The 12,841-nt window shown below is 41.5% G+C and overlaps 1 protein-coding gene across 8 annotated transcripts in view; it reads right to left on the bottom strand.

The window, feature by feature from the left end:
* Nucleotides 1-12,841, bottom strand: part of LOC122558412 (LHFPL tetraspan subfamily member 2 protein-like) — a 174,588-nt gene that overhangs the window by 142,589 nt on the left and 19,158 nt on the right. Inside the window, exon 1 of one of the 8 annotated variants that reach the window (XM_043707000.1) lies at nucleotides 6,748-6,764. The exons of the other annotated variants lie outside the window; for them this stretch is intronic. The gene's annotated coding sequence lies outside the window, so the exon portion shown is untranslated. Of the gene's footprint in view, nucleotides 1-6,747; nucleotides 6,765-12,841 lie in introns of those variants that run through there. 8 annotated transcript variants of the gene reach the window in all.

Raw genomic sequence — 12,841 nt, 5'->3', positions numbered from 1 at the left:
AAAAACAACCCTCCACCACCATCCTCTGTCTTCTACCTTTGAGCCAGTTCTGTTTCCAAATGGCTAGTTCTCCCTGTATTCCATGAGATCTAACCTTGCTACTCAGTCTCCCATGGGGAACCTTGTCAAACGCCTTATTGAAGTCCATATAGATCACATCTACTGCTCTGCCCTCATCAATCTTCTTTGTTACTTCTTCAAAAAACTCAATCAAGTTTGTGAGACATGATTTCCCATGTACAATGCCATGTTGACTATCCCCAATCAGTCCTTGCCTTTCCAAATACATGTACATCCTGTCCCTCAGGATTCATTCCAACAACTTGCCCACTACCAAGGTCAGGCTCACTGGTCTATAGTCCCCTGGTTTGTCTTTACCACCCTTCTTAAACAGTGGCACCACGTTTGCCAACCTCCAGTCTTCTGGCACCTCATCTGTGACTATCGATGATACAAATATCTCAGCAAGAGACCCAACAATCACTTCTCTAGCTTCCCACAGAGTTCTCGGGAACACCTGATCAGATCCCGGGGATTTATCCACTTTTAACCGTTTCAAGACATCCAGCACTTCCTCCTCTGTAATCTGGACATTTTGCAAGATGTCACCATCTATTTCCCTACAGTCTATATCTTCCATATCCTTTTTCACAGTAAATACTGATGCAAAATCCTCATTTAGTATCTCCCCCATTTTCTGTGGCTCCACACAAAGGCCACCTTGCTGATCTTTGAGGTTCCCTATTCTCTCCCTAATTACCCTTTTGTCTTTAATACATTTGTAAAAACCCTTTGGATTCTCCTTAATTCTATTTGCCAACGCTATCTCATGTATCTGTTTTGCCCTTCTGATTTCCCTCTTAAGTATACTCCTACTTTCTTTATATTCTTCTAAGGATTCACTCGATTTATCCTGTCTATACCTGACATATGTTTCCTTCTTTTTCTTAACCAAACCCTCAATTTCTTTAGTCATCCAGCATTCCCTATACCTACCAGCCTTCCCTTTCACCTTGACAGTCAGTATCTCAAAGTGATGCTTCCTCTTCCAACAAATACAACAGTGCACAAACACTCATTTATTATCTATATCAGAAAATCCACCAACTGAGATGGGGCCAGTCTAAAGTGATTGCCTTTTTCTGTCATGACAACAAATGTTAACTATATCAAGTACCTTTCTACTACCTCAATGCCAGTCATGGAACCTAATAATCCAACCAATAGCCAAATTACTGATTTATATAGATATATCCTGATGCATTTATCAGTCTTCATATCCATTCTTGGAGATGCAAAATTCACAATTTGTAAAGTCCAATTCACGAGGGGCTTTGGACAGAATAGACAGGGTAAAACTATTCTCCATGATGGAAGAATTGATAATAACAGGATGCAGATTTAAGGTAATTGGCAAAGGAAACGGTGAGTGATTGAGGTTAGGATTGCACTGCCTGAGAATATTGTGGAGGCAGGTTCAACTGAAGCACTCAAAATGTTATCAATACAAGAAGAATGTGTAGGGTCACGGGAATAAGCAGTGAATGATATTTACTAAGTCGTTCATTTAGACAACCAGAGATGCAAAGGCCTGAATGGTATTCTCTGTGACGCCGTTGATCAGTCTGACGAATCTTCTAATTCCAAATTGGCTTAGAACATTTCAATAAAATCTCTACTGCTGATAAAAGTCAGTTTAACTCTTCAGAAACCAATGTTAGCAGCTTTGATGAAGAGCACCATCAATAATGCCTTTTACCAAAATCAACAATGGCTCAGGGTGCAGGTTTTAAATTAACAGAATGCAGGAACACATCAGCGGGGACTTCAAAAATTAATTCCCTTTTTAAAAGAACTTATTTTTGCATTGTGAGGTTCTAATGCATGAATCAACACCAATGGCAGAAGTAAAGGAAAATCCAACATTGTATCCATTGCTCTGTAAAGTTGTCTATCAAAAGATGTTTTTTCTTCTAGAATGTTAATAGACATCAGCCAGTCCCTAACAGTGCTGTGTAACAGGAGAGGCAGCTGAGCAGCTTCTAATCTGATTAACTGTCTGGTCTGAATACCCAAAAGAACAAAGGAAAGCCCCAGAGCTTCAAATTTACCACAGGTCCTTTGGGTGTCCATTGCCATCTGTTGCTCCACCATTTAGTGTCCGTAAGGCCAGTTCACAAACTCCCACTCAGAGGTTCAGGGTCCCCACCATGTAGCTATCTCACTACACACAGTAAATGTCAATGAGCGTTGTGGGGGAGGGGAACGAGAACTCTCTGACAGCTCAAGGATACACACAACGTAAAATGTCAATACTCAGTGTAATTCAACCATCCCTTAATTCACCTCAGGGTATTTCACTCAGATAAACTAGGGAGGAGGGTTTAAGGGTCTGCATTTTAAATTAAGCTTTTTTTAAACTTGGTAGCATCTCCTCTTGGTGGTGACAGTATCATTGAACAACAGGTCTCAGGTATTCACAAATAAAACTGATAAACAAATTCAGAAGAAACTTCTTCAACAAAAGAATGATTAGAATGTGGAGTTTGCTAGAGTCGATGATGCATGCATGCATTTACTCAGGTTTATATTAAATATATGCACAGGAATAGGCCATTCAGACCAATCAATCCTTGCCAGTGCACAAGTTCCACTTGAGCTCCCTCCAATGTTTTCTCATCTAAATCTACAACTGTAAATATTTAATCTCTTCTCCTAGTATAGTTTCCCTTTGAATGCATCTGTACAATTCAATTCAACCTCTTCCTGCATGTAAACCAGCATTCATGGTGGCTCAGCGGTTAGCACTGCTACCTCACTGCGCTAGGGACCCGAGTTCGATTCCACCCTCCGTCTACTGCCTGTGTGGAGTTTGCACATTCTCCCCCTGTCTGCGATGGTTTCCTCCGGGTGCTCTGGTTTCCTCCTGCAGTCCAAAGATGTGCAAGGTGGGTGGATTAGCCATTGTAAATGCAGGGTTACAGTCATTAGGTAGGGGGGGATGCTCTTTGCAGGGTTGGTGTGGACTTGACGTACTGCATGGCCTGATTCCACACTGTAGGGGTTCTATGAAGTTGGCCTAGAGATTTATGGAGTAGCAGTACCCTGGCTGAGGTCACATACTGTAAGTGGAAGATGGTTGTAGTTGCTGAACATCAATCCCTGGACGTCTCTGCAGGAATTCCTCAGGATAGTTTCCTCGGCCCAGCCACCTTCATCAAGAAGTGTGAAGGTCATCAATGATTGCACAATGTTCAGCACCATTCACAACTCCTCAGATACTGTAACAGTCTATGTCCATACACAGCAAGACCTGGACAACATTCAGGCTTTGGCTGATAAGCAGCAAGTAACGTTCAAGCCAGGCAATCAGCATCTCCAAACAAAAACAAAATAAATCTAAACGTCACGCACCCTGATATTCAATGGCATTAATATCCCCAAATTCCCCTCAATGGGGGCTATCATTAACCAGAAACTGAACTAAACCAGTCCCCACATAAATACTGTAGATACACAAGCAGTTATGTGGTGAATAACCTACCTCCTGACTCCTCAAAGACTGTCCACCATTTACAAAGCACAAATTAGGGGTGTGATGGAATACTCCCATTTGCTTGGATGGGTGCAGCTTCAACAACACTCAAGAAGCTTGACACCATCCAGGACAAGGCAGTCTTCTCAAATAGCAACCCATCACCACCCTCTACCACTGAAGCTCAGTACTATTTACAAGGTGCTCTGCAGCGAATCAAAACGGCTAAAAATTCATCGCAGTGCTGAAGAAGAGTCATGAAATATTAACTTTCTCTCTCTCCACAGTTGCTGCCAGATTGGTGAGTTTCTCCAACATTCTCTGTGTTTGACTCGCCAAGACTACTTCAAAGGCACCTTCCAAACCTGCCACCTCCAACATCTGGAAGGACAAGGCCAGTAGATACATGGGAACATCACCACCTGCAAGTTCCCTGCCAAATCACACACCATCCTGACTTCGAATTATATCATCATCCCTTCTCTGCTGTTGGGTTAAGATCCCAGAACTTCCCTCCTAACAGCATTGTGGGTCGACCTACACTACATGGACTGTAGAAGTTCAAGGAGACAGCTCCTGAATCTGGGGAACTCATTTCTGCAAAGGATTATGCCAGCCAAGTAATTGGGCATATTTAGGCAGAGATAGATAGATTTTTGATGGGTTACAAGAGAAAGCTTACAAGAGAAGGCTAGACAAAGGGGTTGAGAAACATATCAGACATGATTGAATGGTGGAGCATCCTTCATGGGTTGAATAGCCTAACTCTGCTCCTATATCTTATGGTCTTATGATTTCATCATCACCTTGTCAATGGAATCTAGGGATGGGCAATACATACTGCCCTCGTTAGCAATGCCCACATCCCATGAACAAATAAATATAAAAATTGTTCAATTAGGCAAGGCTAGAAGTGAAATTTCCTTACATGTTGTCTAAGCAGCAACACACAAGTGTACACATGTACTGAATACTATGTTATTATACAAAATAAACAACTGCAGAAGTTAGCAACAGGGTGGATTTCAAACAATTACAAATAGCTAAATCCCATTTCAGAGATTAAATTTAGTACATTTTCAGGTCTCATCTATGTTCCAAAATCTCACTGCAAACTTAATCTCAGAGAAGTACAGTAAAACAATAGCATGGAATATCTGGAGTACCATTATTGCTTGAGATGTCAAGCAGCTGCAAAAGCAGATGCAAGTGCAATTTTATTAAAATAAAGTGAGGAGTTTCATATTCCAGAATCAGGAAATGACTGGAAATTGCTAAATAACACATTTCTCCCAAACGCCACAACCAACACACCTGCCCTGTACCAGACACACGTGTATTTCAATATGGACATGGAAGCAATGAAATTTCACTGCTGGAATTGCCAGATGAGAGAATGCAATGTTGGTCAGGGTAGCTCAACTTGTGAGAGCCTCTGGTTTTACAACTTCACATTGAATGCACACCATATGCAGTGCTGTACCTGAAAATTAATGTTAGTAGCTGAAAAGGAGTTTGGTAGAAAATATTTTACAGTGTACTGTGAACCATGCCAGCAGAACTTTACAGATCTGTAGACACAGCATTTAGAAAATATAGCATTCTGAAGTCGTGTACAATGAACATTCTCAAATTTTTTGGGTGAGGCCACTTGAAAATGTTTTCCACCTCTCTCACCCATCAATTATGGATGTGAGTGTGTGCATGTGACATTATCCTTATGATATTCTATGATTAAGTACTGACTACATGAACTTGGCACGAAAAAGAACATTCAACTCTTATGCCAAATTGCTTCAGTCATAGTGATCAGAGTCAAAAGATGGTGTGCTCAAGTCCCACAAGAGAACTGAAGAACATCAACTAAGGGAAAGCTGTACTGGCGAAGGTACTGCCTTCCAGATGCATCACCAACTGATGTTTCATTGTTTTCCCTTTTTGTATCAGCTGAATATGCTTTAAAACCAGTTACAGAACAAAATGGTGAAAATACCCAGAGGGTCAAGCTGAATCTGTGGAGAGAAAAGAGTGTTAAACCTTTAAGGTCTGCGAGACTTAATTAAAGGAAGACTTTGGGCTGGATGCCCCCACTCCAGCCATGTTTCTAGGTAATATGTCAACTAGGGCAGGTGCCCACCTCCTCACTCACACCTTAGCCAATTCCCACATTACAGGGTGGATGGGAGCTAAAACCCGACAGCCCATGGGCCGCTTTTAATTAAATAATTATAATTAATTGAAGCTGTTAAATTTCAATTAACTCAAGATTTAGATGCCTATGCTAGAATGTGGTTAGCATGGGCAGGCAGGCAGATATGTGTATGCCCCAGTTTTAAAACCCTTTTGGAAGTGCAGGCAGCAGGTAGAAATCCTATATTTGAAGTGTGCCCTTTGCACATCAGAAATAATACCTTGAATGAATAATTTTATTGTCATGTGCATTTTACAGTGAGAAAAACAGTAAAATACAGTGCAAATGTTTTTCACTGTCGCCACAATTTGAAACCTTTTTAAATAGTTTTATGAATAGGTAAAAATAGAAAGGTATACTTAAAGAGAATCCATCAGTCGGGCAGCACGGTGACTCAGTGGTTAGCACTACTGCCCCACAGTGCCAAGGTCCCAGGTTCAATTCGAGCCTTGGGTAACTGTGTGGAGTTTGCACATTCTCCCAGTGTCTGTGTGGGTTTGCTCCGGTTTCTTCCCACAATCCAAAAGATGTGCAGGTTAGGTGAATTAGTCATGCTAAATTGCCCATAGTGTTGAAGGATGTGCAGGTTAGAGTACTTTACACAGAGGTAAATATAATGTAGGGGAATAGGTCTGGGTGGGCTACTCTTTGGAGGGTTGGTGGGGACTTGTTGGGCCAAATAGCCTGCTTCCACACTGTAGGGTTCTATTCTATGAAGCCAGCTCAACATCAACAATGCCTGCGCCCTATCCCTCCTCCACTGTCTACACTGGACCCAACCAACGCTGAAATTTCCAATCATCGGGTGCCATCTTTTGCCACTTGTGCCAATTCTGCTCTGGCATGGCCTCGCTGCTGCCTGCGCTAGACCCACCAATGTCAGAGTCACATCTCATGTCGCTGGGCCCACCTTGATGTTGCAGTGATGCCATCTCACCACCGCTTTGTTGCTGCCAGTGCCAGACCCAACCAATGACAAAGTCGCCAATCGTCAGGCGCCATCTTTCACCTCTGGGCCTACCTCACTGATGCTGCGTCTGCAGATGTAACAGCCACCGATTCCAGAAAAGTAAATAGGGGCTCCCTCGTGCCACCACAAGGTCCACGCTGGGCACACTGAGTACGCGCTGGGGCTCCTCGCCACTGCCAACACTGTTCGAGCTCAGGGTAAAAGATAAACACAAAGAGAAGTGGTTGGAGCAGATGAGCCCCCAGCTCAGAAGCCCTACTCCACCACCATCTTTAAGCATTTCTCATCTGTCCCTGCGAAGATAATTACCTCCTTCCTTCCCATCCAGACTTAAAATTTGATCACTTCACCCCCACTGCCTAAGAAGATGGATCCCTCCACGCCCAATGCTTTTACTAATTTGGGTCTGGGATCCACTGGTCTTCCCCTAGGCCAACCGGCAGTCATGGCAGTGTCCAGCTCAATCTGCTGGCCAGACTCAGAACAGGACTCCCTTCCACTGAGGGGAATTTTACCTGTCCACAGATGGGTAACAGCTACATGCCAGGCTTCTTATCAGTCTGTCTACTGGGAGTGAACCTTCATTCCAGGGGTGAGGGGAGGGGGAAATAATCCCCAACCTCTGTACCCCCCAATTTCCCACCCACTTTTAAATTCTATCCCCTTTTCTGACCTTTGAAAATTTACAGCATTTTCTATTTCTATTCCAGATTTTTTTTTCATATTTGTTTATGGGGTGTCATTCACTAGTATGTTGTCCATTAATTGCCCAGAGGGCAGTTCAACATTAAACACATTGCTGTATAGTGTCACATGTAGACCAGACCAGGTAAGCACGACAGAATTCCGTCCATAAAGGATGTTACTGAACAAGATGGCTTTTTATTACAATTTACAGAGATTATATGGTTGTCATTAGGCTATGTTTTATATTCAAGTTCTTTTGATTGAATTCAAATTTCACCACTTACCATAATCAGGAAAACATTAGTTCCATAATCCCAGGATAATGTCCAGCCCGGGGTTCTGGATTATAATCCCAGTGACATTATTATGTTGCCACCACTTCCCTGGTTCTATTTGTTGCATTTTGTGTTTGTTCAATAGTATTTAATTGGCTATAAGGTGTTTTGGAATGTCCTAGGTCTCACACAACATGATACAAATACAAATTACTTATCTCTTTCGTTACCTATCTGATAAGGAGAAGGATGCAGTTACCGTGTCCTGACATATACTTATCCCTCAAACAATCCCATCCAAAATGGACTAACTGGTCACTTTGTTTTCTGAAATATTATTTGCAGATGAATTTCTGCTGCCCACAAAAATGAAAAAGTAATTGGTTGTGAAGTGCCTGAAATTTCTTCAGGACATAAAAAGGCTAAATAAATTTAGGTCCATTCCTCAGCATTCTTTCCATATTCAAATAGTCTCAGTCGTATTTAAAGGGCTATTTTTCACAACAGTCAACATCGTATAACATAAAATAATTCGACATAGAAAGGTGATCATTGTATATAGATGTACTCCTAGATAGGAGTCTTGCTGCCCAGGAACACATATAAGAATTTACCATTGGTAATTAACACTAAATCCCTCATCAATTGCTCCTCGTAATTCATAAAGCTTATGTTCTATTTTTTTCAAGATAGGACAGTAAAACATAACTTAATTTAAAAAAGATACTTTTTGCAGATTGCTTGCAACCTTCAGGTCATCCAAAAGTCTGTTGTCTGTTGTCCTAACTTGCACATTACTTATCTCCATTAGCTTTTAGTCACACAATATCTTATGTCTTATTTCAATCCCAATGGAAATGGTGAGCTGCCTTCTTGAACCAATGTAGTCTGTCTGGTGTAGGTACACCCACAGTCCTCTTTAGGAGCGAATGCCAGAATTTTGATCTTGTGACAGTGAATGGACTTCTTTATAGATCCAAGTCAAGATGCTGTGTGGCTTGGAGGGGAAGGCAGTGATGTTCCCATGCATTTCCAACCGTCCCACAATAGTCTTACCAAATGAGTAAAGAGAAAACAAAACTGAATAGATTAAAATCTTGGATCTGTTTAAATAATAGTATTTGCATGACTAATAGTGACTTGTATCTCAGCAGTAATCTCTGGTGAAGTAGACACTTTGACAATTTGAAAGGAGTTATATAAATGAAGGATTTTCTCTGCTGTAATTTTGACCAGCCTCCCTTCAAAGGAACAAGATGATGCTTATAGGAGAACTATGTACATCATCCCACGCCTAGTGCTCCAAAAATGACTCTGAAAACTATCCTTGTTTTCACTGGACAATGAGCAATTGAAAGAGGGCATGATCTTGGATAGTTAAAACACCATGAGAATAATGTAGGAGGTACAATTTACAGGAATAATGTAATAACTAGGTTATGTAGTTAGAACTGCAAGCAAATAACTAAACAGCATGATTACAAACTTAACCACCTGGGACTGGAGATTGCAGGATCATGCCTCAACCCTCACTGACTAGTAGATGTGTTCTAGGGTCAGTCAGTTAACTTAGAAATCAGTGGGTAAATGACTATTTAAAATTGATAAGCAAAGGATAAGTAAAACAATTAAAAGCTCTCTGGTAATCAACAGTTCCCAATAATAAGAGAGAGAGGGCTGTGAGATATTAAGTGCACAGACACAGTATAAAATTCTTTGCCCATTATTTTACTGGGAGTGTGAAACTGTTTATTTTCAAAAGAAACTATATAAAATTTTATAGTACTCTCCTCGCACCTGATAAAACATTTAGTTTCCCAGTTAGCAAGATCATTTGATTTGCATGAGGATAATGTGTAATTTACAGGGCAATGAAAAACTCAGCCTGTAGGTAGGTTTTTAAACCACACAAACTATTTTTTTGAAAAATTGACCTCTGCTTTGTACCAAAGTAACCATAGCAGACACCTCCAAGCTTCTCAATCACTTTTTCCCAGTTCCACTCCCTTGAAAACAAGATGAGAACATTATCTGTTTGAAGATTTAAATAGGGTTCATTTTGTGGTTATGACAGCCACAAATATTTTCAGAGCTATTCCTGCTCAAAATTGGTGCAACACAAGATAATTAAAAGTCCGCCGTAAAGCTACGATGTTTAAAAGCAACAGAACCCAAATGCGTTGCGGTGCATAACTAAAGACAACTGGCATGCTATACCAGCTGATACAAAACAATAGCAGCTGGTTGTTAGGGTTGTGTAATATTATTAACACAATCCTTTTTAATAACTCATGAGATGAGGGTGTCACTCACTGGACCAGCATTTATTGCCCCTCCCTAGTTGCCTTTAACAACGTGAAGGTGAACTGCCTTCTTGAACCACTGTAGATAGTGTGCTATAGGTATACCCACAATGCCATCAGGGAGGGAATTCAAGGATCTTAGATCCAGTGCCAGTGAAAGAAAAGCGATATATTTCCAAGCCCTGATGGTGAGGGGCTTTGAGGAGAATTTGCAGGTGATGGTATTTCATGTATCGGATGCCCTTGTTATTCTAGATGGAAGTGGTCAATGATTTGAAAGGTGCTGGCTAAGGAGACTTGGTGAATTTCTGCAGAGATTCTTGTAGATAGTATACACTGCTGCTACTGAGCATCAGTGATGGAGGGAGTGGATGGTTGTGATGTGGTGCCAATCAAGCAGGCTGCTTTCTCCTAGATTCTTGAGAATTGTTGGAGCTGCAGTCATCCAAGCAGGAGGGGAGAATTCTATTACACTCCTGATCTGTGCCTTGTAGATGATAGATGCGGCTTTGGGCAGCCAGAAGATGAGTTTTTCTCAACTGGATTCCTAGCCTCTGACCTGTTCTTGTACGCACAGTATTTTATGGTGAGTCCAGTTTAGTTTCTAGTCAATAGTTCCCCAGGATGTTGATAGTGGAGGCTTCAGTAATAGTAATGTCTTTTAAATGTCAAAGGGCAATGGTTAGATTGTCTCTTGTTGGGCATGGTCATTGCATTTGTATGGTATGTATATTACTTGCCACTTTTCTGACAAAGCCTTGGTATTGTCCACATTTGGCTGCATTTGGACATGGACTGTTTAGCATCTGAAAGAAAATATTAAGATTTTTCTTCCACTTACCAGTCCAACCTTGGGTAGTTCCCAGATCTCACTGTTTACTGAGGAACCTTGATTATCTGGCATTCGATTATCCAAACTTTGGATAATCCAGACAAGATGCTCGGCTAAACTGTGTTGTATGGCATTTGATTATCCGGAATTCGATTATCTGAAGAAAATACTCCCAGGCTGTGTCATTCAGATAATTGAGGTTCCTCTGTATTGTCACAGTCTGTGCTATTATCCGAGGACTCATCGCTGGACCTGAGCAGACAGCAGCACACACTCCTCCTCTGACCTCAAATCATTGACAAAGTCTATGAAGATGAACAGGTACAGGATGCCTTCCAATGAAACACGGCTGCAAATTCACCAAGGAATATTTTAATTGGGGCAGTCTGAGCCACAAAGGAATCAGAAATCAGTTGTGAGATGGACACCTAGGTCTTACTGCATATCCCTCGAGTGCTTGCTTGAAATGGCCAGGAGGATTATTCGAGTATTTGATTTATTAGTGTTACATGTACTGAGATACAATGAAAAGTATTGTTTTCCGTGCTATTAGACAATCATAGCTTACATAAATACATCAGGGTAATAGTCTTATGCAGGATATAGTCTTATAGCTACAGAAAAGATGCAGAGAAAGATCAACTCTAATTTGTGAGATTTGTTCATAAGTCTGATAACAATGGGGATGAAGCTGCTCTTGAATTTGCTGGTATGTGTTTTCAAACTTTTGTATCTTCTGGCTGATGGAAAAGGGTAGATGAATACAACTAGGATGGGAGTGGTCTTTGAGTAGATTTAGATTTAGACTTTATTGTCACATGTACTCATGTACAAAAGTACAGCAGTACACTGAAAAGTTTACAATATTGCCACACACAGGGCATCTTAGATACAAAGTATCTAGGTACAAAAACTTAAGAACAAAATAGAAAGAAATAAAGAACAAAGTTAAAAGTTAAACATGATGTTCAGTCTTAGTATATTGTTGGCTGCTTTCTGGAGGCAGTGGGGAGCTGATCTGCAGGAGGGATTCTGAGAGTGGGAGGTAATGTGATAGGAAATCATTGGCAGCATGAAGGTAGATCACAAGGAAGGAGAATGTGGAGAATCTGCAAATTGGGAATGCACTGAATCCAGCACAGGTCCGACCTATATGTTCCTTGTCAGGCCCACTGCAATCCCCTACTTCTGGTTGTAAGTTTCATTCATCATCTTCACCTAGATGAAAGCAATAGTTAACTCACTCAGGATGAATGACATTTCCAATTGGGGTTAAATCATTCAAACTTTGCTTCATATATTGAAAGAGGGTCTCTGCCTATTGCCAGCTTAAAGATTATGTAAGCAAAATTCAGTCAGAAAGTCAATAGGTAAGTCACCAAGACCTTTCAACTGGCTAACTACCCAGTCTCTGCTAGGAGATGCGGTTAATTAATTCAAGTTATTTCTCATAGAGTCAGATGTACAGCACAGTAACAGATCCTTCAATCCAACTCGTCCAAGCCTAACCTAATCTAGTCCCATTTGCCAGCACTTGGCCCATCTTCCTCTCAACCCTTCTTATCTTTAGATTAAATTAGTTTAGATTCCCTACAGTGTGGAAACAGGCCCTTTGGCCCAACAATTCCACAATGACCCTTCAAATAGTAACCCACCCAGACCCATTCCCCTACCCTATTTTTACCCCTGACTAATGCACCTAACACTATGGACAATTTAGCATGACCAATTCACCTGACCTGCACATCTTTGGGTTGTGGGAGAATACCGGAGCACCCAGAGGAAGTCCACACAGACATGGGGAGAATGTGCAAATTTCACACAGCCCAAGGCAGGAACCGAACCCTGGCACTGTGAGGCAGAGTGCTAACCACTGAGCGGCAGCAGTGCTAACCACTGAGCCACCATGCCACCCCTATTCATATACCCATCCAGATGCCTTTTAAATGTTACACACACAGACAGTCGCCCAAGGCAGGAACCGAACCCTGGCACTGTGAGGCAGCAGTGCTAACCACTGAGCGGCAGCAGTGCTAACCACTGAGCCA

The sequence above is a fragment of the Chiloscyllium plagiosum genome, chromosome 2 (assembly GCF_004010195.1).
Source record: "Chiloscyllium plagiosum isolate BGI_BamShark_2017 chromosome 2, ASM401019v2, whole genome shotgun sequence".
Taxonomy (NCBI): domain Eukaryota; kingdom Metazoa; phylum Chordata; class Chondrichthyes; order Orectolobiformes; family Hemiscylliidae; genus Chiloscyllium; species Chiloscyllium plagiosum.
Note: the sequence above shows the minus strand (reverse complement) of the source record. Positions and strands in the feature narration are given on the sequence as shown.